The following is a 24,608-nucleotide window of genomic DNA, read 5'->3' on the forward strand; positions in this document are numbered from 1 at the left end:
CGAACTCTTTGACTACCCTCCTCCTCTGACGTCCCCCCTCTACATCGTTCCCCTGTTCATCGTATTTGTTGTATTCCGGAGGTAGAATGAAATGCTCCATAAGCTTTCTCCAGCATTCCTTTTTCGTTCTCTTGCTGACAAAACTGAAACCAACACGTGCCTTCACTGGCTCATGCCATTCCTGGACGGTGATCGGGACGTTGTCTCTAACAACGACTCTGCATTGGTTGATGAACTTGGTATATGTCATTTCGGGCTCCAGCGGCCTGCCGGTTGCACTGATAACATCGATGTTAAATGTTACTCCTTGTTTCAGCGTCTTGGTTTTGCCACGCTTTGTCTTCACCGATTTTTTTGACGATCCGGCCGAGGGCTAAAATAAGAAAGAGAGTTGCGTTAATACACATATTTATTCAAATCGGTAAATTTGTATCACCATAGGAGCTCAATGTATATATATACCTCGCCGGAGGTGGTTGCTAATTGCTTATCTCCATCGTCATTTGTCGATGGTTGACCTCCATCGACAGTGTCCGTTCCTTCGTCATCACCTTGTTGACGACCTCCGCCTTCACCGTCAAGGTTCAGATAAGAAGAGACATACTCTTCTTCTTCACCTTCTTCTGTCGGCACATAAGTAATGTCGCCGTTTATGATGCCGAAAAGATGTGCCTCAGCTTCCGCATTATAGTTTTCCCTAATCGGGTCGGCTCTATCGTCCGCCATATGTCACTCCTGAAAACATGTAGTAAAAACTAATTATATTAAGTAAAGAAGGGGGAGGTGGCGGTGGCGAAAGTGGGGCGGTGGCGGTGGCGAAAGGGCGGTGGCGGTGGTGAAAGGGCGGTGGTGGTGTGGGTACCAAAAGGGCGGTGGCGGTGCCGAGGACAACACATAGGGGCCGGCCTCCCTCGCCGCCCCCTCTCGATCCCAAAAAAATATCGCGCGTATACGGACGGGGCGACGAGCTCGGGGCGCAGTGTGCGCCGCCCCCTCGCCGCCCCCTCCGTATACGCGCAGCGTTTTGTGTTAAGTTAAAACAAAAAAATCTTGTTAATTAAGTTAATTCTTTTGTTAATTTAAATTTTGTTAAGTCAACAAGAGGAGGAGGGGGCTTCAACGGCGATGGCGTCGATCGAGGGCACGCGTGCGGCGGCGGTCGGCGAGAGGAGGGGCCGGCGTGGCGGTCGGCGAGAGAGGGCGCGGCGGTTTAATTAACAATTTTTCATTTTTAGAACTATTTAAAGTTCACAAAATTTAATTAACAATTTTTCATTTTTAGTTAACATATTTTTAATTTTTAATTAACAAATTTTAAAGTACACAATTTTGATTAACAATTTTTAAATTTAATTAAAACAAAAAAAAGAGAAACGAAGCTCTCTGTGCGCTCCCGGCCGCCACGCCGACGTACGTCGAGATAAGTCGGGCGGTGCTCGGCGGGCGGCGGCGGTCGGCGTCTGGGCAGCCTGACGGCGTCCGGGGCGGCGTCTTCGTCTTCGTCTTCTTCGAGAAATCGCGCGCGGAGATGGAGAGTGCGCGGCCGTTCCGCGCCCGCGCGTATATATAGTTCCCCCCCTTTAGTCGCGGTTGGTCACACCAACCGCGACTAAAGGTGTTTTCGCCGAATTCCAGCGGTTCCTGCCGAAACACCCATTAGTCGCGGTTGGCCATTTTTTTAAATTCTTTTAATTTCTGAAAGTTAAAAATACAAATAATATATCAAAAAATTCAGAAAATTAAAACTAATTCATTTGAAAATGTAAAAAATACAAATAATATATCAAAAAATTCAGAAAAATAAAACTAACTCATTTGAAAATGTTAAAAATACAAATAACATATAAAAAAATTCAGAAAAATAAAACTAATTCATTTGAAAATGTTAAAAATATAAATAATATATCAAAAAATTCAGAAAAATAAAACTAATTCATTTCAAAATCTTAAAAATACAAATAATATCTCAAAAAATTCAGAAAAATAAATTTCTTCCCGCCTCTTTCTTCCCCCCCCCCTCTTCCCACCAGTTCTTCCCGGCCGCTTCTGTCTTCCCGCCCCCCTCTTTCCGCCAGTTCATCCCGCCTCTGTCTTTTCGCCATTTCTTCCCGCCTCTGTCTTCCCGCCTCTATCTTTCATGGGCTTGCAGGAAAAAATTCTGAGGAGCAACTTCCGAAGATGTCGTAGGGCGTGTGCACCGATGACATCTTCGAGAAGCTGCGCCACGGGGGTTTTTCCAACCCTTTACCCAACACTGTTAGAGGAGATGTAGTCTTTCACGGGCTTGCAGGAAAAATTCCGAGGAGCAACTTCCGAAGATGTCGTAGGGCGTGTGCACCGATGACATCTTCGAGAAGCTGCGCCACGGGACATTTTCCAACCCTTTACCCAACACTGTTAGAGGAGATGGAGTCTTTCACGGGCTTGCAGGAAATTTTCCCGAGGAGCAACTTCCGAAGATGTCGTAGGGCGTGTGCACCGATGACATCTTCGAGAAGCTGCGCCACGGGAGATTTTCCAACCCTTTACTCCATCCATGGGGATGAAACTCTCCCTACCTGGTAGGTTGGCTTGTTGGTCTGCTTGCCAAGGCGTATCGATGCTCCTTTTATAGGCACGGCGCCGCTTCTGCTTTGTCTTGTTCCTCCGACAGGACGTCGTGCGCTACATGCTTTATCTCATCGAGCAGTGTGTCCACGCACGCGTCCTTATCCTGCCGACAGCTTTAGTCACGGTTGCACCCTCCAGCCGGGACTAAAGCTTACCCAAACATCCTTATCCCACCGACGGTTTTCTTAGATGGCACAAAAACCACCTTTAGTCCCGGTTGCACCCACCAGCCAGGACTAAAGCTTACCCAGATGTCCTTATCCCACCGATAGTTTTATTAGATGATACAAAACCACCTTTAGTCCCGGTTGCACCCACCAGCCGGGACTAAAGATTAGATGACTAGCTTTGGATTCCTCTTCTTCCCGCCATTTCTTCCCTGTCTTCCCGCCTCTTTCTTCCCGCCACTTTCTTCCCGCCTCCTCTCTTCCCGCTCCCATTTTTCCCGCCATTTCTCACTACATATATGTAGCCCGGCTTGGCCAGCATTATCACATCTCTACAATCTCTCATCACTCTCTCATGGCTTCCACCATACCCACTCTAACCTACCAGCAGGTGGAGGAGCTTTGCACCTCGAACTACCCTTGCCCACCGGGCTACCGCATCCCCGCCGGCTGGAGCCTAAGCGCCGGAGGCGTGCCGGTCCCTCCCGTCCCTCAGGGTACTGCGCCGGGCGGCCATCACGAACCACTACTACCTCGACCTCACGCCGGAGCAGCGAATGAATCCCCGCTGGCATCCCGATAACCAGCATACTTGGGACGCCTTCTTCATCAATCGTCGTGAGAGGGCGCTGATACGTCCCAAACGTATCTATAATTTCTTATGTTCCATGCTACTTTTATGATGATACTCACATGTTTTATACACATTATATGTCATTATTATGCATTTTCCGGCATTAACCTATTGACGAGATGCCGAAGAGCCGATTCTGTTGTTTTCGCTGTTTTTGGTTTCAGAAATCCTAGTAAGGAAATATTCTCGGAATTGGACGAAATCAACGCCCGTGGGCCTATTTTTCCACGAAGCTTCCAGAAGTCCGAAGAGGAAACGAAGTGGGGCCACGAGGTGGCGACACACCAGGGCGGCGCGGCCCAAGCCCTGGCCGCGCCGGCCTGTTGTGTGGGCCCCCCGTGACGCCTCCTGACCTGCCCTTCCGCCTACTTAAAGTCTTCGTCGCGAAACCCCCAGTGCCGAGAGCCACGGTACGGGAAACCTTCCAGAGACGCCGCCGCCGCCAATCCCATCTCGGGGGATTCAGGAGATCTCCTCCGGCGCCCTGCCGGAGAGGGGAATCATCTCCCGGAGGTCTCTTCATCGCCATGATCGCCTCCGGATCGATGTGTGAGTAGTCCACCCCTGGACTATGGGTCCATAGCAGTAGCTAGATGGTTGTCTTCTCCTCATTGTGCTATCATGTTAGATCTTTTGAGCTGCCTATCATGATCAAGATCATCTATCTGTAATCCTTCATGTTGTGTTTGTTGGGATCCGATGAATATTGAATACTATGTCAAGTTGATTATCAATCTATCATATATGTTATTTATGTTCTTGCATGCTCTCCGTTGCTAGTAGAGGCTCGGCCAAGTTGATACTTGTGACTCCAAGAGGGGATATTTATGCTCGATAGTGGGTTCATGCCTCCACTAAATGCGGGACGATGATGGAAAGTTCTAAGGTTGTGGATGTCTTGTTGCCACTAGGGATAAAACATCGATGCTTTGTCTAAGGATATTTGCGTTGATTACATTACGCACCATACTTAATGCAATTGTCCGTTGTTTACAACTTAATACTGGAGGCGGTTCGGATGATAACTTCGAAGGTGGACTTTTTAGGCATAGATGCATGTCGGATAGCGGTCTATGTACTTTGTCGTAATGCCCTGGTTAGATCTCATAGTACTCATCATGATATATGTATGTGCATTGTTATGCCTTCTTTATTTGTCAATTGCCCAACTGTAATTTGTTCACCCAACATCTGCTTATCTTATGGGAGAGACACCACTAGTAATCTGTGGACCCCGGTCCTATTCTTTACATATGAAATACAATCTACTGCAATTGTTCTTTACTGTTCTTCGCAAACAATCATCATCTTCCACACTATACATCTAATCCTTTGTTTGCAGCAAGCCAGTGAGATTGACAACCTCGCTGTTACGTTGGGGCAAAGTACTGTGATTGTGTTGTGCAGGTTCCACGTTGGCGCCGGAATCCCTGGTGTTGCGCCGCACTACACTCCGCCACCAACAACCTTCAACGTGCTTCTTGACTCCTGCTGGTTCGATTAAACCTTGGTATCTTACTGAGGGAAACTTGCTGCTGTGCGCATCACACCTTCCTCTTGGGGTTCCCAACGGACGTGTCAACTACACGCATCAAGCAAATTTCTGGCGCTGTTGCCGGGGAGATCAAGACACGCTGCAAGGGGAGCCTCCCACTTCCAATCTCTTTACTTTGTTTTTGTCTTGCTTTACGTTACTTACTGCTTTGTTTGCTTCTTATATCAAAAACACAAAAAAATTAGTTGCTAGTTTTACTTTATTCACTGTCTTGTTCTCCATATTAAAAACACACAAAAAATTAGTTACTTGCATTTACTTTATTTAGTTTGCTTTATTTACTACTGCTAAAATGGGTACTGTTGAGAATACTAAGTTGTGTGACTTCACTAGCACAAATAATAATGATTTCCTATGCACACCTATTGCTCCACCTCGCAACTACAGACAGAATTCTTTGAAATTAAACCTGCTTTACTCGAATCTTGTTATGAGAGAGCAATTTTCCGGTGTTAGTTCCGATGATGCTGCTGCCCATCTTAATAATTTTGTTGAACTATGTGAAATGCAAAAGTATAAGGATGTAGATGGTGACATTATAAAATTAAAATTGTTTCCTTTCTCCTTAAGAGGAAGAGCTAAAGATTGGTTGCTATCTCTGCCTAGAAATAGTATTGATTCATGGACTAAATGTAAGAATGCTTTTATTGGTAGATATTATCCTCCCGCTAAAATTATATCTTTGAGAAGTAGCATAATGAATTTTAAGCAATTAGATAATGAACATGTTGCTCAAGCATGGGAGAGAATGAAATCTTTGGTAAAGAATTTCCCAACCCATGGATTGACTACTTGGATGATCATCCAAACCTTTTATGCAGGATTGAATTTTTCTTCGCAGAACCTATTGGATTCAGCTGCTGGAGGTACCTTTATGTCCATTACTTTGGGGGTGGCAACAAAGCTTCTTGATGATATGATGACAAATTACTCTGAATGGCACACGGAAAGAGCTCCACAAGGTAAGAAGGTAAATTCTGTTGAAGAAACCTCCTCCTTGAGTGATAAGATTGATGCTATTATGTCTATGCTTGTGAATGGTAGATCCAATTTTGATCCTAATAATGTTCCTTTAGCTTCATTGGTTGCCCAAGAAGAACATGTTGATGTGAATTTCATTAAAAATAATAATTTCAACAACAATGCTTATAGGAATAATTCTGGTAACAACTATAGGCCGTATCCTTCGCTAATGGTAATAGTTATGGTAATTCTTATGGGAATTCTTACAACAATAATAGGAGTGTACCCCCTGGTCTTGAAGCCATGCTTAAAGAATTTATTAGTACACAAACTGCTTTTAACAAATCTATTGAGGAAAAGCTTGATAAAATTGATATTCTTGCTTCTAAGGTTGATAGTCTTGCCTCTGATGTTGATCTTTTAAAATTGAAAGTTATGCCTAATAGGGATATTGATAATAAAAAATTTACTACAGCAAATTCCATCCAAGTTCGAATTAATGAGAATATTAGATTGATGTCCGAATTGCATGCTAGGTGGGAAAGAGAAGAAAATGAAAAACTAGCTAAAGGGAATAATGTAGCTAAAGGTTGGACTATTACCACCACTAGTAATGTTAATGATTCACATGTTGCTACACCTCCTACTATCAATGGTAAAATAATTGGTGTTGGCAATGTTACTACTCCTAGTGCAAAGCGTGCAAAATTGCCTGAAACTGCTAAAACTGCTGAAACTGATAAAACTGCTGAAATTTTTCAAAATATTGGGGACAATGATCCCATTGTTGTAGATCATAATGGTTTAGACTTTGATGATTGTCACATCTCTGAAGTTATAAAGTTCTTACAAAAGCTTGCTAAAAGTCCCAATGCTAGTGCTATAGATTTGGCCTTTACGAAACATATTACAAATGCTCTCATAAAAGCTAGAGAAGAGAAACTAAAACTTGAAACCTCTATTCCTAGGAAGTTGGAAGATGGTTGGGAGCCCATCATTAAGATGAGGATCAATGATTTTGATTGTAATGCTTTATGTGATCTTGGTGCAAGTATTTCTGTTATGCCTAAGAAAATTTATGATATGCTTGACTTGCCACCATTGAAGAATTGTTATTTGGATGTTAATCTCGCTGATAATGCTATAAAGAAACCTTTGGGGAAGATTGATAATTTTCGTATTATGGTTAACAATAACCTTGTCCCCGTTGATTTTGTTGTCTTGGATATTGAATGCAATGCATCTTGTCCCATTATATTGGGAAGACCTTTTCTTCGAACTGTTGGTGCCGCCATTGATATGAAGGAAGATAATATCAAATATCAATTTCCTCTCAAGAAAGGTATGGAACACTTCCCTAGAAAGAGAATGAAGTTACCTTATGATTCTATTATTAGAACAAACTAGTTGAATGCCGTGCGTTGCTACGGTCCTCAAGTTTATTTTCCAGACGTGAACATATATACCAGTGCAAACTGAAATTCTATTCAATAATGAGGAAAATGTTGGCCATGAAAAAATGATAGCAATATGTACTTTCAATAGCGATAACATGCAACCTCCTAAAATCTTCTCTCAAACCCATTGAGTATGGATAACAAATCTATATAATTTCCTTTTCGTAGCTATTGGTGGTTGTCAAAACATTTTTTTTACCATCATGGTAGGACACAGTGGTGCATTCTCAAAAGGTATACACTCACCCGATCGAGTGAAACATATAAGCTCAACAGACTGATGGCTATTGTTCCCAATACAAGAACTTCTAGTAGGTTATGTCTCTGTTGTTTAATACTACAATATAAACTCTCAGCAGACAAGAAACACATATCACCAAATATTATAAACGAAGCCGAGCTTGTGTGAACTATATCGCTTAACTCAAAACTTGATTGGATTCATAACTTCTGATCCCAAACAAAGCACAAAGGTAACATCAGAGACTGAAAGTGACTAACCACACTCCGAAGAGCTTTAGCCCATACCTAAATACCAAGAATATATATCAGATACAAACATAATAGTTAGTCGACAACAAACATAAGCAAGTCAACAACATTTTGATATATACTCTGATTATCTTATCAAGTGAGCCAGAGCAGGGCCTTGTTGTTGAGATAGAAAATAAAATCACTTGACGCCATGGCAAATGCAAAGCCATTCCAGAGTTTAAGACGTACTTTTTTGTCACCGAGATCAAATACACTTAAATAAGTAATAAAACTGAGGCAATATTGGATGAACAATCCAGTACATCCTAATCTCTCAGTCAACCTGCCAGTTTTTCAATTGGAGCTTAACTGTATCTCATTGTTGTCATCTGGTCGACACACTTTTGTCAGTCTTGCACAACAACTTGATAATACTTGTAAAAATTTGGGTAAGGGTGCACTTAAGTTATGTCTTACATATATATAGTTATGCTTTTCTGATGATTGTGGTTGTTTTTGCAATGTGCAAAAAGAAATATGGTTATGCAAACTCTGAGTACGAGCATATGACTGTGACCCCCAAGATATATGTGGTATTGATATTCACCCTTCTTTAGAACCATACCATTTCTCATCCTGGAAGAAAAGATAAATCTTGAAACTGAGGGAAATTAATTTAGAATAAATATCAGCAACCTTTGGAAAATAATTGACAGAAACAAAATTCTAAAATTGGTAGTACGTATGAGTAATACATAGCCACACATTTGACGAATTCATATCAGTAATCATTTTCTCTCTGTTACAGTTATAATGTACATAGACTGATGTTGTTACTTTTTTACACCTGATACATACAATTTTCAATGATAGACTTGAAAATGCTCATCTTGATTAAAGATATTTAGGAAGTGGTGTACCAGTATTAAAAAACCAAGGTAAGAGGACTATGCTTATTAAATTTTATAATATCATATAGTGTAATCTGGATACTTGTGCCAAAGTACCACATTTCAACACAAAAACAAAACCAATTAGTGGAGAAATTATCCTTGATTAAAGAAGGAAGTGATCACACTTAAAATATTTAGTAGTTCACATACATAACACACAAAGTAATAAGAACAAAAAAGCTCACTCATCTTGACTGATATGATTGCCATCTTTCTATAAACTGAACTTCATCAATTAAAGCAAAATAACCGAGTTATAAGAGCCAATCCAAAACTAAGAAATTGAGTGGATTACATACCTTGACTGTACACACTCCTCCTTCTTTGCAGATGAAGATGCAGGTTATTCATCTGAATCAATCAAGAACTGAAGCAATTAGCAGCACACGTACCAGAGTTATTCTATCAGGGTCTAGGCGTCGGTGACTCGGTGCTCTGTGAAATTAGAGTTGTCGATCGGACACCCGGCTATATTTGGCACACGCCTGTCGTTCTCGTCGGCCACACCAACCTCCTAGGAGGCTCGGATTGTGCAAATTCTCTCGTAGGCAGAGCCTTCCTCGTCGGGGTGCATCATATCATTGCCAGTGGTAACATCCAGAAAGATGCGGGCTTCCTCGCCAACGCCTTACATCATGGGCGAGCACTGCTGTCAAAACGAATTTGAGAAGGTCATTAATTAGAAGAGAAAACTGCATGCATGCAAGGTTCCTGGATGCTCAAATTTTTGTAGCACATTTCAGTCTATGGAAAGATTTTCTAGTATAAAAATGTGCATGGAAAAAAGCTTATAAGTACTTTAGCAAACTCGATGGCGACCACACTTGCCAAGGTGACTGGCCTTTCCCATGACATCTCCAATGCCCTTCGTTGAATCTTTCTACCAAAGTGTTCTTCATTGCTGTGCTTACTACTTGCTTCGCCCTCTGGAGTTTAAGTTGCCTCTGATCTGGAACATTAAACTACCAAGTCTTGATATAGTGTTGACTGTTGAGTGACCATTAAACTCAAGTGCAAATTTCTAATCGAAAGAATAGAGTTCAGGAGTAGTGCCTAGCATACTCAATTTCAGATAACAATTAGACACTCTTGTCTCTAACGAATTGAATCATTTCACCATGGAAATGAACAGTGCACAATTTGTTTTAGAGAAGATATTTGGATAGAAAATACCTAACATGGCCCGAGTAACTCAACAGGTCTGGTCGGTCCAAAAAGTGACTTGAAGGCGGCGGCGTTCAGGACGTGTTGTTCGCCGGAATTGGGCGGCAGCATGGAGATGTTGCCTCCTACGTACATCCTCCACGGCGGCATCGAGGCGTCAAATTGTTGTATCGCGTGTGTGGCGGTGTTGAGCGGCTGCCCTGGCCAAATCAGTTCAGGGCGTTAACATTGTTGATGAGAGGAATCACGAGCACCTGGGATTTGGGAGGAGCGGCAGCGGCCGCTGCGTCTGCGTTTTGGACGTCTCGTCCGTCGGGGTTTGGGATCTGTGGTGTGTGCGCGTTAGCGATCAGGGCCATGGCGAGTGGCGAGTCTGACTTTTTTTTACATCAATAATAATTCAATATATGTGACTTTATTTGATAACAAGGAAAGGTAAATATTTGATTTGATAGCTTTAGGAAATAAGACCAACGAGATTTTCTTATTTGATTTGATTTGATCGTAAGCTGAATTAGCGTAGCGTTGGAATAAGACCGTGATTGATTGAGACCATAATTGCCTTGAGCATTTGGAATGTCTGAGATTTTTTCCGGAGAAAGGAAATATATCTTTCCTAATTAATTAATAACGTGATTGATTATACCATGATTGCTACGAAATTAGATCCGATGAAACGGAGACCGTGAGATTATATTGGACGGTCCGGATGCTTTTAATGACGACCACCAAAGTGCGTTGAGTGTCAAACGACCAACTCCCATTTAATAGTAAAGATTATGATGTTGATGCTTCATCTCTTGATGTTACTTGATATACACTTTCTGCGCCTAGCTGAAAGGCGTTAAAGAAAAGCGCTTATGGGAGACAACCCATTATTTTACTTCTGCACTTTGTTTTATATTTGGGTCTTGGAAGTTGTTATTACTGTAGCAACCTCTCCTTATCTTTATTTTATTGCATTGTTGTGCCAAGTAAAGTCTTTGATAGTAAAGCCATTACTAGATTTGGATTACTGCGCAGGAACAGATTTCTTTCTGTCACGAATTTGAGCAGTAGTCTCTGTAGAAAATTTAAAAAAATCTGCCAATTTACGTGCGTGATCCTCAGATATGTACGCAACTTTCATTCAATTTGGGCATTTTCATCTGAGCAAGTCTGGTGCCACTTTAAAATTCATCTTTACGAATTGTTCTGTTTTGACAGATTCTGCCTTTTATTTCGTATTGCCTGTTTTGCTATGTTTGATGGATTTCTTTGTTCCATTAACTTTCAGTAGCTTTGTGCAATGTCCAGAAGTGTTAAGAATGATTATGTCACCTCTGAATATATGAATTATGCATTGACCCTCTAATGAGTTTGTTTTAGGTTTGGTGTGGAGGAAGTTTTCAAGGGTCAAGAGAGGAGGATGATACAATATGATCAAGAAGAGTGAAAAGTCAAAGCTTGGGGATGCCCCCGTGGTTCATCCCTGCATATTTTAAGAAGACTCAAGCGTCTAAGCTTGGGGATGCCCAAGGCATCCCTTCTTCATCGACAACTTATCGGGTTCCTCTAGTGAAACTATATTTTTATTCCGTCACATCTTATGTGCTTTACTTGGAGCGTCTGTTTGTTTTTATTTTTGTTTTTGTTTGAATAAATCGGATCCTAGCATTCTTTGTTTGGGAGAGAGACACGCTCCGCTGTTTCGTATGAACACATATGTTCTTAGCTTTATTCTTAATGTTCATTGCGAAAGTTGGACTATTTCATTCATTGTTATATGGTTGGAAACGGAAAATACCGCATGTGGTAAATGGTTTAATGTCTTGAATAATGTGATACTTGGAAATTGTTGTGCTCATATAGATCATGTTTAAGCTCTTGCATCATGTACCTTGTACTCATTAATGAATAACTACATAGAGCTTGTTAAAATTTGGTTTGCATGATTGATCTCTAGAGTCTAGATATTTTCTGGTTGAGGTGTTTGAATAACGAGGAGACAATATAAAGTCTTATAATAGTTACAATATGTTCATATGTGAGCTTTGCTGCACCTTTTATAATTGAGTTTGCTTCAAACAACCTTGCTAGCCTAGCCTTGTATTGAGAGGAATTCTTCTCGTGCATCCAAATCCTTGAGCCAATAACTATGCCATTTGTGTCCACCATACCTACCTACTACATGGTATTTCTCCGCCATTCCAAAGTAAATTACTTGAGTGCTACCTTTAAAATTTCTATTCTTTGTCTTTGCAATACATAGCTCATGGGACAAATAGCCTTAAAAACTATTGTGGTGAAGAATATGTACTTATGTGTCTTATTTCTTAATAAGTTGCTTGTTGAGCGGTAACCATGCTTCTGGGGACGCCATCAACTCTTTTACATTTGTTGAATATCATGTGAGTTGCTATGCATGTTCGTCTTGTCTGAAGTAAGGGCGATTTTCATGATCAAGTGGTTTGAGTGTGCATACTGTTAGAGAAGAACATTGGGCCGCTAACTAAAGCCATGATTCATGGTGGAAGTTTCAGTGTGGACAGCCAATCCTCAATCTCTTATGAGAATTTTAATTGTTGTTGAATGCTTATGCATTAAAGAGGAGTCCATTATCTGTTGTCTATGTTGTCCCAGTATGGATGTCTAAGTTGAGAATAATCAAAAGCGAGAAATCCAATGCGAACTTTCTCCTTAGACCTTTGTACGAGCGGCATAGAGGTACCCTTTGTGACACTTGGTTGAAACATATGCTATGCAATGATAATCCGTGTTAATCCAAGCTAATTAGGACAAGGTGCGAGCACTATTGGTATACTATGCATGAGGCTTGCAACTTATAAGATATCTTATACATAACACATATGCTTTATTACTACCATTGACAAAATTGTTTCTTATTTTCAAAATGAAAAGCTCTAGCACAAATATAGTAATCAATGCTTCCCTCTACGAAGGGCCTATCTTCTACTTTATTGTTGAGTCAGTTTGCCTATTCTTTCTATCCTGAAGCAAACACTTGTATCAAGCTGTAGTGCATTGATTCTTACATGTTTACCTATTGCACTTGTTATATTACTTTGTGTTGACAATTATCCATGAGATATATATGTTGAAGTTGAAAGCAACCGCTGAAACTTATATCTTCCTTTGTGTTGCTTCAATACCTTTACTTAGAATTTATTGCTTAATGGGTACCTCTTATGCAAGTCTTATTGATGCTTGTCTTGAAAGTATTATTCATGAAAAGTCTTTGCTATATGATTCATTTGTTTACTCATTATCTTCATCATTGCTTCGAATCGCTGCATTCATCTCATATGCTTTACAATAGTATGATCAAGATTATGATAGCATGTCACTTCATAAATTATCTTTGTTATCGTTTACCTACTCGAGGGCGAGTAGGAACTAAGCTTGGGGATGCTTGGTACGTCCCAAACGCATCTATAATTTCTTATGTTCCATGCTACTTTTATGATGATACTCACATGTTTTATACACATTATATGTCATTATTATGCATTTTCCGGCACTAACCTATTGACGAGATGCCGAAGAGCCAGTTGTTGTTTTCTGCTGTTTTTGGTTTCAGAAATCCTAGTAAGGAAATATTCTCGGAATTGGACGAAATCAACGCCCAGGGGCCTATTTTTCCACGAAGCTTCCAGAAGTCCGAAGAGGAAACAAAGTGGGGCCACGAGGTGGCGACACACCAGGGCGGCGCGGCCCAAGCCCTGGCCGCGCCGGCCTGTTGTGTGGGCCCCCCGTGACGCCTCCTGACCTGCCCTTCCGCCTACTTAAAGTCTTCGTCGCGAAACCCCCAGTACCGAGAGCCACGATACGGAAAACCTTCCAGAGATGCCGCCGCCGCCAATCCCATCTCGGGGGATTCAGGAGATCTCCTTCGGCACCCTGCCGGAGAGGGGAATCATCTCCCGGAGGTCTCTTCATCGCCATGATCGCCTCCGGATCGATGTGTGAGTAGTCCACCCCTGGACTATGGGTCCATAGCAGTAGCTAGATGGTTGTCTTCTCCTCATTGTGCTATCATGTTAGATCTTGTGAGCTGCCTATCATGATCAAGATCATCTATCTGTAATCCTTCATGTTGTGTTTGTTGGGATCCGATGAATATTGAATACTATGTCAAGTTGATTATCAATCTATCATATATGTTATTTATGTTGTTTCATGCTCTCCGTTGCTAGTAGAGGCTCTGGCCAAGTTGATACTTGTGACTCCAAGAGGGGGTATTTATGCTCGATAGTGGGTTCATGCCTCCATTAAATCTGGGACAGTGACATAAAGTTCTAAGGTTGTGGATGTGCTGTTGCCACTAGGGATAAAACATCGATGCTTTGTCTAAGGATATTTGTGTTGATTACATTACGCACCATCCTTAATGCAATTGTCTGTTGTTTACAACTTAATACTGGAGGGGTTCGGATGATAACCTCGAAGGTGGACTTTTTAGGCATAGATGCATGCTCGGATAGCGGTCTATGTACTTTGTCGTAATGCCCTGATTAGATCTCATTGTACTCATCATGATATATGTATGTGCATTGTTATGCCTTCTTTATTTGTCAATTGCCCAACTGTAATTTGTTCACCCAACATCTGCTTATCTTATGGAGAGACACCACTAGTAATCTGTGGACCCCTGTCCTATTCTTTACATCTGAAATACAATCTACTTCAATTGTTCTTTACTGTTCTTCGCAAACAATCATCATCTTCCACACTATACATCTAATCCTTTGTTTACAGCAAGCCAGTGAGATTGACAACCTCGTTGTTACGTTGGGGCAAAGTACTGTGATTGTGTTGTGCAGGTTCCATGTTGGCGCCGAAATCCCTGGTGTTGCGCCGCACTACACTCCGCCACCAACAACCTTCAACGTGCTTCTTGACTCCTACTGGTTCGATTAAACCTTGGTTTCTTACTGAGGAAACTTGCTGCTGTACGCATCACACCTTCCTCTTGGGGTTCCCAACGGACGTGTCAACTACACGCATCAGGCGCTCGCCAGGTATGAGGAGGACGGTCTGCCTCCTGGGAACTTCCACGAGGCCGGCCGTCGGCTATGGTGGTACGGCCGGACTCTACAGAGTGTCATGGAATACATCACGGCCGGCGATATCCCCCGCCTGCGCTACCCTCAGTTCGAGCCACGAGCGCCGCCCGACGACGACGACGGCGACAGCGACGACGACGGCGGCAACTTAGAAGGCGACTACTACCGGTACAACGGCGGCGACTATGAAGACTACGAGTATGCATATTATACGCCTAGGCAGGAGTATGACTAAATCACTCCAAATTTCATGTATCATCAGTGGTATCTCGAATCAATCGAATCATTCGAAAATGGACACCAAACACATCACAGATAATATAATTCACATGATCCATTCAACAAAGTTTGGTACAATAAATTAGTACACATAATTTCTTCCCTTGTGTCCCTGCTTGCTTACGATTGTGCCGTATCCATGGAGCATCCTCATCATTTAACTTAATGCTTGGGTCAGTGTTCACTTTGAAGGGCAGAATTTCACCAAACATATTATAATCTTCTGACATGCCTGTCTTGTCCTCCACTCCCACGATGTTTCTTTTCCCTGAAAGAACAATGTGGCGCTTTGGATGATCGCATGATGTACTGATCGTTTTCTTATCTTTCCGTTTCCTCGGTTTGCTACTCATGTCCTTCACATAGAAAACCTGAGCGACATCTTTGGCTAGGACGAATGGTTCGTCAAGATAACCAAGATTGTTGAAATCCACCATTGTCATTCCGTATTGCTGGTCCACCTTTACCCCACCTCCTGTTAGCTTGAACCATTTGCACCGGAACAAAGGGACCTTAGAGGAGGGTCCATAGTCAAGTTCCCATATCTCCTCTATGTAACTATAATATGTGACCTTTTGCCCATTCTCGGTTACTGCATCAAAGTGGACACCACTGTTTTGGTTGGTGCTCTTTTTCTAGTCGAAGATGGTGTGGGCCTTTCTAATCCAGGATTCAGGCATCCCCGGGTTGCCGAGCGTAAAATATTCTTGTGTTTCTCGAAGCACGGAGCCACCAAGCTGGAATTTGTCAGAACTGTGTGGTGTGCTTCAGTCATAGAATGGCCGTTCATACATATCGTTGATTTCCTTCCGATCGTGCCTTTTCCACTTAGTCTCCCCTCGTGCCGCGATCGAGGAAGACCAATCGGCTTAAGGTCAGGAACAAAGTCAACACAAAACTCAATTACCTCCTCATTTCCATAGCCCTTGGCGATGCTTCCTTCTGGCCTAGCACGGTTACGAACATATTTCTTTAATACTCCCATGAACCTCTCGAAGGGGAACATATTGTGTAGAAATACAGGACCGAGAATGGAAATCTCTTCGACTAGATGAACCAGGAGGTGCGTCATAATATTGAAGAAGGATGACGGGAACACCAACTCGAAACTGACAAGACATTGGACCACATCGTTCTGTAACCGTGGTAGATATTCTGGATTGATTGCCTCCTAAGAGATTGCATGGAGGAATGCACATAGCTTCACAATAGCTACTCGAACATTTTCCGATAGTAGACCCCTCAAAGCAATCAGAAGCAATTGCGTCATAATCACGTGGCAGTCGTGAGACTTCAGGTTTTGGAACTTTTTCTCCGCTATATTTATTATTCCCTTTATATTCGACGAGAAGCCAGATAGGACCTTCATACTGCTCAGGCATTCAAAAAAGATGACCTTCTATTCTTTGGTAAGAGCGTAGGCTGGCACGACCTTGAAACCATTCCGGATGCCGGTCATTAGGGTCTTTCAAACGTTGCTGGTCCTGCCGTGCTTCCTTTGTACCATTTGTCTTCCCATACACGCCCAAGAAGCTTAGCAGGTTCACGCAAATATTCTTCGTAACATGCGTCACGTCGATTGCAGAGCGGACATCTAGGACTTTCTAATATTCTAGCTCCCAGAATATAGATTTATTCTTCCACATGGGTGCGTGCCGTCGGCTCCTCGCGGAACTGATTGTCCGCCGGGACCCTTTCCAAAGATGACTTTCAAATCCTTGACCATATCAAATACCTCAGCACCAGTGCGTTCCGCAGGCTTCGGCCGGTGATCTGCCTTGCCGTTGTAATGCTTTCCTTTCTTTCTTACGTTATGATTTTTGGGAAGAAATCGATGATGCCCAAGGTACACGTTCTTCTTACAATTTGGCAAATATACACTTTCAGTCTCATGTAAGCAATGTGTGCATGCATTGTTTCCCTTATTTGTCTGTCCCGAAAGGTTACTAAGAGCAGGCCAATCGTTGATGGTTACGAAAAGCAACGCTCGTAGGTCAAATTCCTCTTCTTTGTGCTCATCCCACACACGTACACCAGGTCTGCCCCACAACTGTAAAAGTTCATCAACTAATGGCCTTAGGTACACATCGATGTCGTTGTCGGGTTGCTTCGGACCTTGGATGAGCACTGGCATCATAATGAACTTCCGCTTCATGCACAACCAAGGAGGAAGGTTGTAGATGCATAGAGTCACGGGCCAGGTGCTATGGCTGGAGCTCTGCTCGCCAAAAGGATTAATGCCATCTGTACTTAGACCAAATCTTATGTTCCTCGCGTCAGCTGCAAAATCTTTGAACTCTCTGTCGATCTTTCTCCATTGCGTGCCATCTGCGTGGTGTCTCAACTCCCCGTCCGACTTACGGTCCTCTTTGTGCCATCGCAACAACTTGGCATGCTCTTTGTTCCTGAACAGACGTTTCAACCGTGGTATTATAGGAGCATACCACATCACCTTGGCGGGAACCCTCTTCCTGGGTTTCTCGCTCTCAACATCGTCACCAGGGTCATCGCCTCGATCTTATAACGCAATGCGAGTGCATACCGGGCATTCATTCAAATTCTCGTATTCACCGCGGTAGAGGATGCGATCGTTAATGCATGCATGTATCTTCGAACCTCTAAACCTAGAGGGCAGACAACCTTCTTTGCTTCGTACGTATCGGCGGGTAACTCGTCATCATTTTCAAGCAAATTTTCAAATCCCGAGTCGGATAGACCTTCCTGTGCCTTCCATTTCAGCAAATCCAGTAGTGCAGCCCAGCTTTTTCAGACCATTATCGCATCCGGGGTAAAGCGACTTTTTGTGATCCTCTAACATGCGATCCAAATTCTTCCTCTCCTTTTAAGTTTCGCAGCCTCTCCGTGCATCAGCAATGGTCCGATCAAGATCATCAGTGGGCTCATCACGTGCCTCTTCTTCACCTTCCCCTTCACCTTCCCCACCTTCAGCATCCTCCATGAAAGTATCACCGAAATGATCAGGATAGTTGTCATTGATGATATCATCCCCTTCTTCATCTTCTTCCATTATAACCCTTCTTTCTCCATGCTTGGTCCAACAATTATAGCTTGGCATGAAACCGTGCCGAAGCAGGTGCAGGTGAACTCCTCTTGAGGAAGAGTAACCCTTCTGATTCCTACAGCCAACACATGGACAGATAACAAAACTCCCCTGCTTGTTCGCATTAGCCACTACGAGGAAATCTTTCAAACCCGTAGTGAACTCGCCGGAGAGTCGGTTACTGTACATCCATTGCTGATTCATCTGCATTATTATTATATAAAGTATATAATTAACCATCATGCATTTGCCAAACTAACTAGCTAGAAATAATAGAAATTAAACAATGAACTACACACATGCATTTTTATCAATGACACATGAAAGGTTCAAGTTGCTAACCGCGATCGAGGAAAAATAAATGAGAAAGCTCAAGTGTGGCTCGGACACTTCATATCATATTTGTTTCATGCTCTCGGGCATTTCATCGAACACCTTGTGTGCATAAGAGTAACCAAAAGCAAACCCACCACCCCTTGTGAAGATTGTGAAGAGAAGTGGCACCAAATGGCTAAGTGAAGTGAGCTGAGCTGCCTTTTATAGGGATGGACCTTTAGTCTCGGTTGGCCTGGCCAACTGCGACTAAAGGCCTTCGGGCCAGGCCTGAGGACCTTTAGTCGCGGTTCGGGAGGCGAACCGCGACTAAAGACCTGGGCCCAGCCCCGAACCGCGACTAAAGACCCCTTTAGTCGCGGTTCCTATATTTTGGGGACTAATGGGGGCGGATGGAAGCCTCTTTTTCTACTAGTGATCTAAATCTAGATGTATCTAGACTATTTAATATTCAGATTTAGATAAATCCGAGACATCTGTTTTTGGATAGATGTATTCTAATTTTTTTGCATAAGAAAACATCACCTTAACCGTATAGCCCTAGACGCTCCCATCGTGATATGGGACAAATACTCTTTATGTGTACCCCTTAACCAATTACAAAACATAGTTGGCACAATCGGAGTAGTAGAAAAAATAGAGGAGGCCACTAGAACAAACGAGCACATTCATGAGCAAACTTGTACTAAAAAAAAAATATGTTTGATCAAATCAAAGCTACCACATTATTACTCTTGTTTTTTCGAGAGAATTATACGATGGTTTTGACTTGGCACGCTTTTTTTTGTAGCCTTAATTTGTGTTAGCATCCTAGGCCAAATGCACTACTCAGACATAGACATAGGGATTATAATAAAATAATTTTCTCACTCAGTTTTGTCTATATACGCTCGTTCTGAGTATATCCTGGTGTTCGTCGACCCACTTTTGTGGCTCATTTTCATCACGAGTTAGAAATGAACACAGTGTAACATAGCAACCCTTAAGTTATTATTATTCTTTTTTGTAAAGGGAGGCATCATATTGCTCTTGCATTTTTAACACTATCGGGACACGTGGTTGTAAAATAAACAGGCGTGATGCACACTTAAATGAGGTTTGTAGAACAACAACGAAGAAAACAACTCCGGCTTCTATGTCCATCGTAACCACCATCCTCACTATGGAGCAGTGATGCGGCGCGATGGTTTGATGCTCTTTGTATTGCTCATGATGATCATAAATAGATTGCTGAAATTTTTGCAAAAAATGAGAAACAACTGATGATGCGTGTAACTGTAAACAGTGAGAGCAGGAGAGCTGCTAAATCCACCAGAGATAAATCTACTTTAACTTTCCCCATGCATTGTATAGAATGTATATTTTCCAACAGAGAGGTATGGGAGAACCGAGAACATATGGATTGCTCCACACCATGATGAAGAGAGAGACCCCAGTTTGGAGGAAACAAAGACTGGCCGGCATAGGCTGGTGGGGGCGAGAAGAAGAGAGGAGAAGAATCGGCAGCGGCTGACAGGCTTTCCGCCTGCAGGCTTTTCGACTTGGTTAAACTCGGCTCCTACCAGCAGGATATCATCCTAGATGGGTGTGAGAGTGACTGATGGCATGGCATCCGATGCAATAGCTGTACAGCTTTGATATCTTCTTCCCTAGCGCACCAAAAGGCAGAGGCTTTGGTGGTCAAAAGGCTGAAGAAATCGAGTGCGAGAGGCAGAGGGAACAATGGCATTGCTTGAGTATCAAGGTATGCGCCACAGTCCTCGTACTGGCAAGTGGGGATCGCCCATCCATGATGGGCGTTGCTTCAGTTGGAAGACGGCGAGGAAAGAACAAAAGTGTGACCCCTTGCTTGCTGAGTAGTATCACATCTTTGCTGAAAGCACAGACGACGCACATCAAAGTGTTCCATCATGGGGCCAAAAGCTTGCAGATTAGCACTGCTACTTACCGTCGCGTCTACCTGCTGTTGGTGTACAGCATACCACCACCACTATGCATCTGAGCTTTGTACCAGTGCTAATTAACGTACGCGTTTTGCTTTCGCTACTTCTTCTACGGACGATCCGAGATGGCCCCGCCCCCACTTTTGCACATGATCTGCGCTGTCAGGGGATTAAAAGGAGAGCAGTCATGGAGCACTCCGCTCACTGATCCAGGCAGCTTGTGTGTGTGCTAAAGAGATGGGAGGGAAGTGGGCAAATGACGGTCGGTCATGCTAAACTCTCTCGTCACAACGAGGCTGAGAGAGGGAGCAGCATGTTTGTTCCCTTCTAGATCTGCCACTTTGGTCACTCCCCTTCCCCTCCTGCTGCTGTCAATGTGATGTGGATCTATCTGTCTATCAGTTCACCACCACACCTTGAGAGAAAAGGCAGAGGCAGGCAGTATCTGGTGCCAGTCTCATTCAAGCATTTGCATATCTGTTTGCTAGTAGGAGTACTTTGCACGAACAGACAAACCATGAGGAAATAATTATAACAAGTATAGTAGTCCTAGCCAAACTCAGTTTCAACACCTAATAATTCAATAAAAGGTGAACGTAGGTAAATATTGATGAATTAGCCGTGAAACTTGGTACTAGTAGCTACTAGTACCTGTTTTGAAATATAAATGGCCTTGTAATTTGGTACTAGTACCTGTTTGAAATATAAATAGCCATGAAAAAAGTCGCTGGCGCTACGTAGTGTGCATATTTGTCCTAGTAAGCCATGCTGTGCTCCACATATCTTTTGGTAATATGACATAGGATTCCCGCCGCGGAAACAATTGTAATGGATCTACAAGAAGGCATCGACGGATTGTCTTTTATTTTTGCCCAGTACAACTACATGCAACATGCAAAGATACCTTGTCCAACCAGTGGTTAAGTTGGAAGGCAGAGAGTGGCTGGACGAGGTTAGCGGTTGGTTGGGTAAAGTGGCCACGTTTGGATCTACGAAAGCTGCCAACCTTAACCGAAAGAAGATTAGTTGATGAACGGAATCACGTGGGTGGTGGTTATACTGTACAAGAAGCTTCTCCCTCTTCTAATGCCAAATTAGATTAAAAAATGGAAAGATTTGCAGGCAGCTGCGCTACTCCCCAAAAAAGCAGAAACGGTTTGTTAGTTAGCACAGTTCTGAAATTGTTAACTGTCAGACAAAAATTGTGGTGGCCATGAAGCATTTTCCTGGTGGGTCCCGAGATTGTGATGCCACTGATCAAGCCGATAATTACAGCAGGCTTTGCTACAGTTGAGATGGATAAAGCAGCACGGCAGACGTCTTAAATTAAATGATTCTGCGTATGATCAGTAGGAGTACTGTGCGATCTTCTGATCTCCAATTAAGCACGACAGATCAGGCTACGGCAAACCGACAGTAAATTTCCGTTGTCGCGCGGAGCAGCGAGAGATCGCGTCGCGTGCCGTGCTCCTCTGTCAGAGAGTGTAGGGGACTGCAAGAACAGAGGCCAAGGACACCGTAGTTTGGGTCAGTAAAACTCTTCCCTCCTCGCATCAATATTTTAGGACATTCGGCCCATTTTAAATACTTCTTCCGGTTTAAATAATTTACTTTATTTTTATTTAGATACGGATGCATATAGTTAATAAACACATCTAGGTACCTCCTTATCTTGATAAAGTGAAATTAATTAATTTGGATCGAAGAAAGTACTAAATATTATGTTTTGATCTATTTAGGTTAGATGGTGGACACGAAATCGGCCGTCTACCATCTTTACCTCTTTGTGTCAGGGTTAGCTCAAATGGCCAAACGTATTTTTCTTCGAATAAATTCACGAATTCCAAATTTAATCTACATAGTACAATAGGAAATGAAAAACGCATAGAAAATAAGAAAACTTGGCTGAAACCCTAGACCTAACTATTGCTCGTTGTCATTCTCCTTGGTCAAGTCCACGAGCACCAGCATTTTCGATGGTCAATCGCATATCGATGCCGGTAGATGGAATTCAGACGCAATGGGCCGGTATAGGCGAAAGTCACTGCTCCCATAGGGACTTTGGCACAGGGGGTGGCGTAGCGGTGTCGGTGCTCAAGGGGCTGATGGAGACGGTCCCCACCTCTATGGAGTGGCAGGACGCCTCTGCGTGTGCGATGACTCGTGCAGTTGCGTGTAAAGGCCTTGCTACTCTACTACGTCCGCCAGCTCGGAGGCCTTCATGACCAGCATGAATGCCTCCGCCTTGTCGAGCCCAGGCGACATGTGGGGGAGCTAGTCCTTCATGCCCTCTTCCTTGGCGTGCTTCATCATTAGTGAGGTAGCCCAGATAGTCGTCGATGTGGTCCCGGGCCTACTCACCTTGGATTTCCTCGCTGAACAAGAGCTCCCTCCCTCCTCCCGATTGGCGGCGGCTCCTCCTCATTCTCCATCTAAACATGTACCGGCGGGGCAACCCCGTAGTCCGACTACACGTTGACCAAATAAATCACGTTGATATGTTTTTGTCGGCCGGTGTAGATCCCCTTACGCCTTCTCCAGGTACCTAATAAACTTACCCACGTCACGTTTGGGCCTTGTCATCGCTTTTGATGTGTGTAGTGTAGTAGCCAGAGCCAGCACTCTTCTGAGTACTTGCTCCATCCAAAAAAAAATGTTTTATTTTGTATAGAAAGGGAGGTATGTAGATACATTTTAGTTAGCCCTTTTAGTTATAGACATGTTAGTATCTACAATTTTATTTATTTATTGAGGGAGTACTTTGGTTGTTTTTATTACGGCCGTTAAAACGTGCCATTCGTGCAGGTGCCCGGACGGCAAAAGTCAATGTTCAATTGGACATATATGCCCATTACTTCCTTCCCTGGAATCCTAGGTTGTGATTAATTATCAGCTAATTATAGCGTTTGGACCTGACCTGCTCTGGCATTTATCGGCTGTGTTAATCCGGATTAGTGCGCAGCCAGAGCAGCTGAAGCGGGCACACGGAGTACTACTCCTACTGTACATACAGTTGGTGGTTCATTACTAGGACGCCGTGTTAAGAGTTTTTTTTTTTTTTTTTTTTTTGAGAACACAGTACAACGCAGACGCTCACAAACACGCACGTACAAACACCCCTATGAACGCACGCACACCCTACCCCTATGAGCACCTCCGAGGAACTGAGCAGGCATATCTTGAGGTTGACGAAGTCACCATCAGCACCTCGCTGTTGACCAGACACGTCACCTACCACCGAAAGCATAGCGCTGATTAAATCCCGGAATAAATCCAGGTAAATCGCAACACCCATGTCAAGTCTGCAGACTCAACTCGGTGGACTGGTTCCACCACAAGGGACCTAACCACCAGAGCTTGGCTCTGTTTTGCCCGTGTTAAGAGTTAAGACCTGCCGTTTCTGCTCTGATGATGGTCGGTTCTGTGTCAGTGGTCACGTAATCTAATAATCCTGATCGATCATGCAGCTTGGCACCGGTCGGTGCTCCACCTCCAAACGCCATTCCGCGTTCCACGCTGGCAAATTCCTCTCCGTAGTACGCTTCTGGTGCTTCCACCACTCGAATTTTGTTGCAGCAAATTAAGGGCATCTCCACCGGCGTGACCGGAAATGCCTGTCACCACCTCCAGCGGGACGACGCAAAGTGACCCGGCCGTCCGTGAAGACGCAAATTTGGCCAAATATGCGTCTGGGATGCGTCTATACGGATGCTGCGCGGACGCGAAAAGTGTTCGCTCGCGTCTGGCGGACGTTTTGTCTGGCCCACTTGGCTATGACCCAGCGTCCATGCGTCTTCTCCGTCAGTATGCGGCGCCAAGGCGTCGCTTCGGCAGTCTGCGGCCGCGTAAATGGCGATGCCTCGTATGGCGTGGCGCCGTCGCCTACCTCTGCGCACGAAGTAATGGCGTTGCCACGCGTGCTGCGGGCGTCGCCCTTCCTCTGATCTAT

The sequence above is a fragment of the Lolium rigidum genome, chromosome 1 (genome assembly GCF_022539505.1).
Source record: "Lolium rigidum isolate FL_2022 chromosome 1, APGP_CSIRO_Lrig_0.1, whole genome shotgun sequence".
In the NCBI taxonomy this organism is placed as follows: domain Eukaryota; kingdom Viridiplantae; phylum Streptophyta; class Magnoliopsida; order Poales; family Poaceae; genus Lolium; species Lolium rigidum.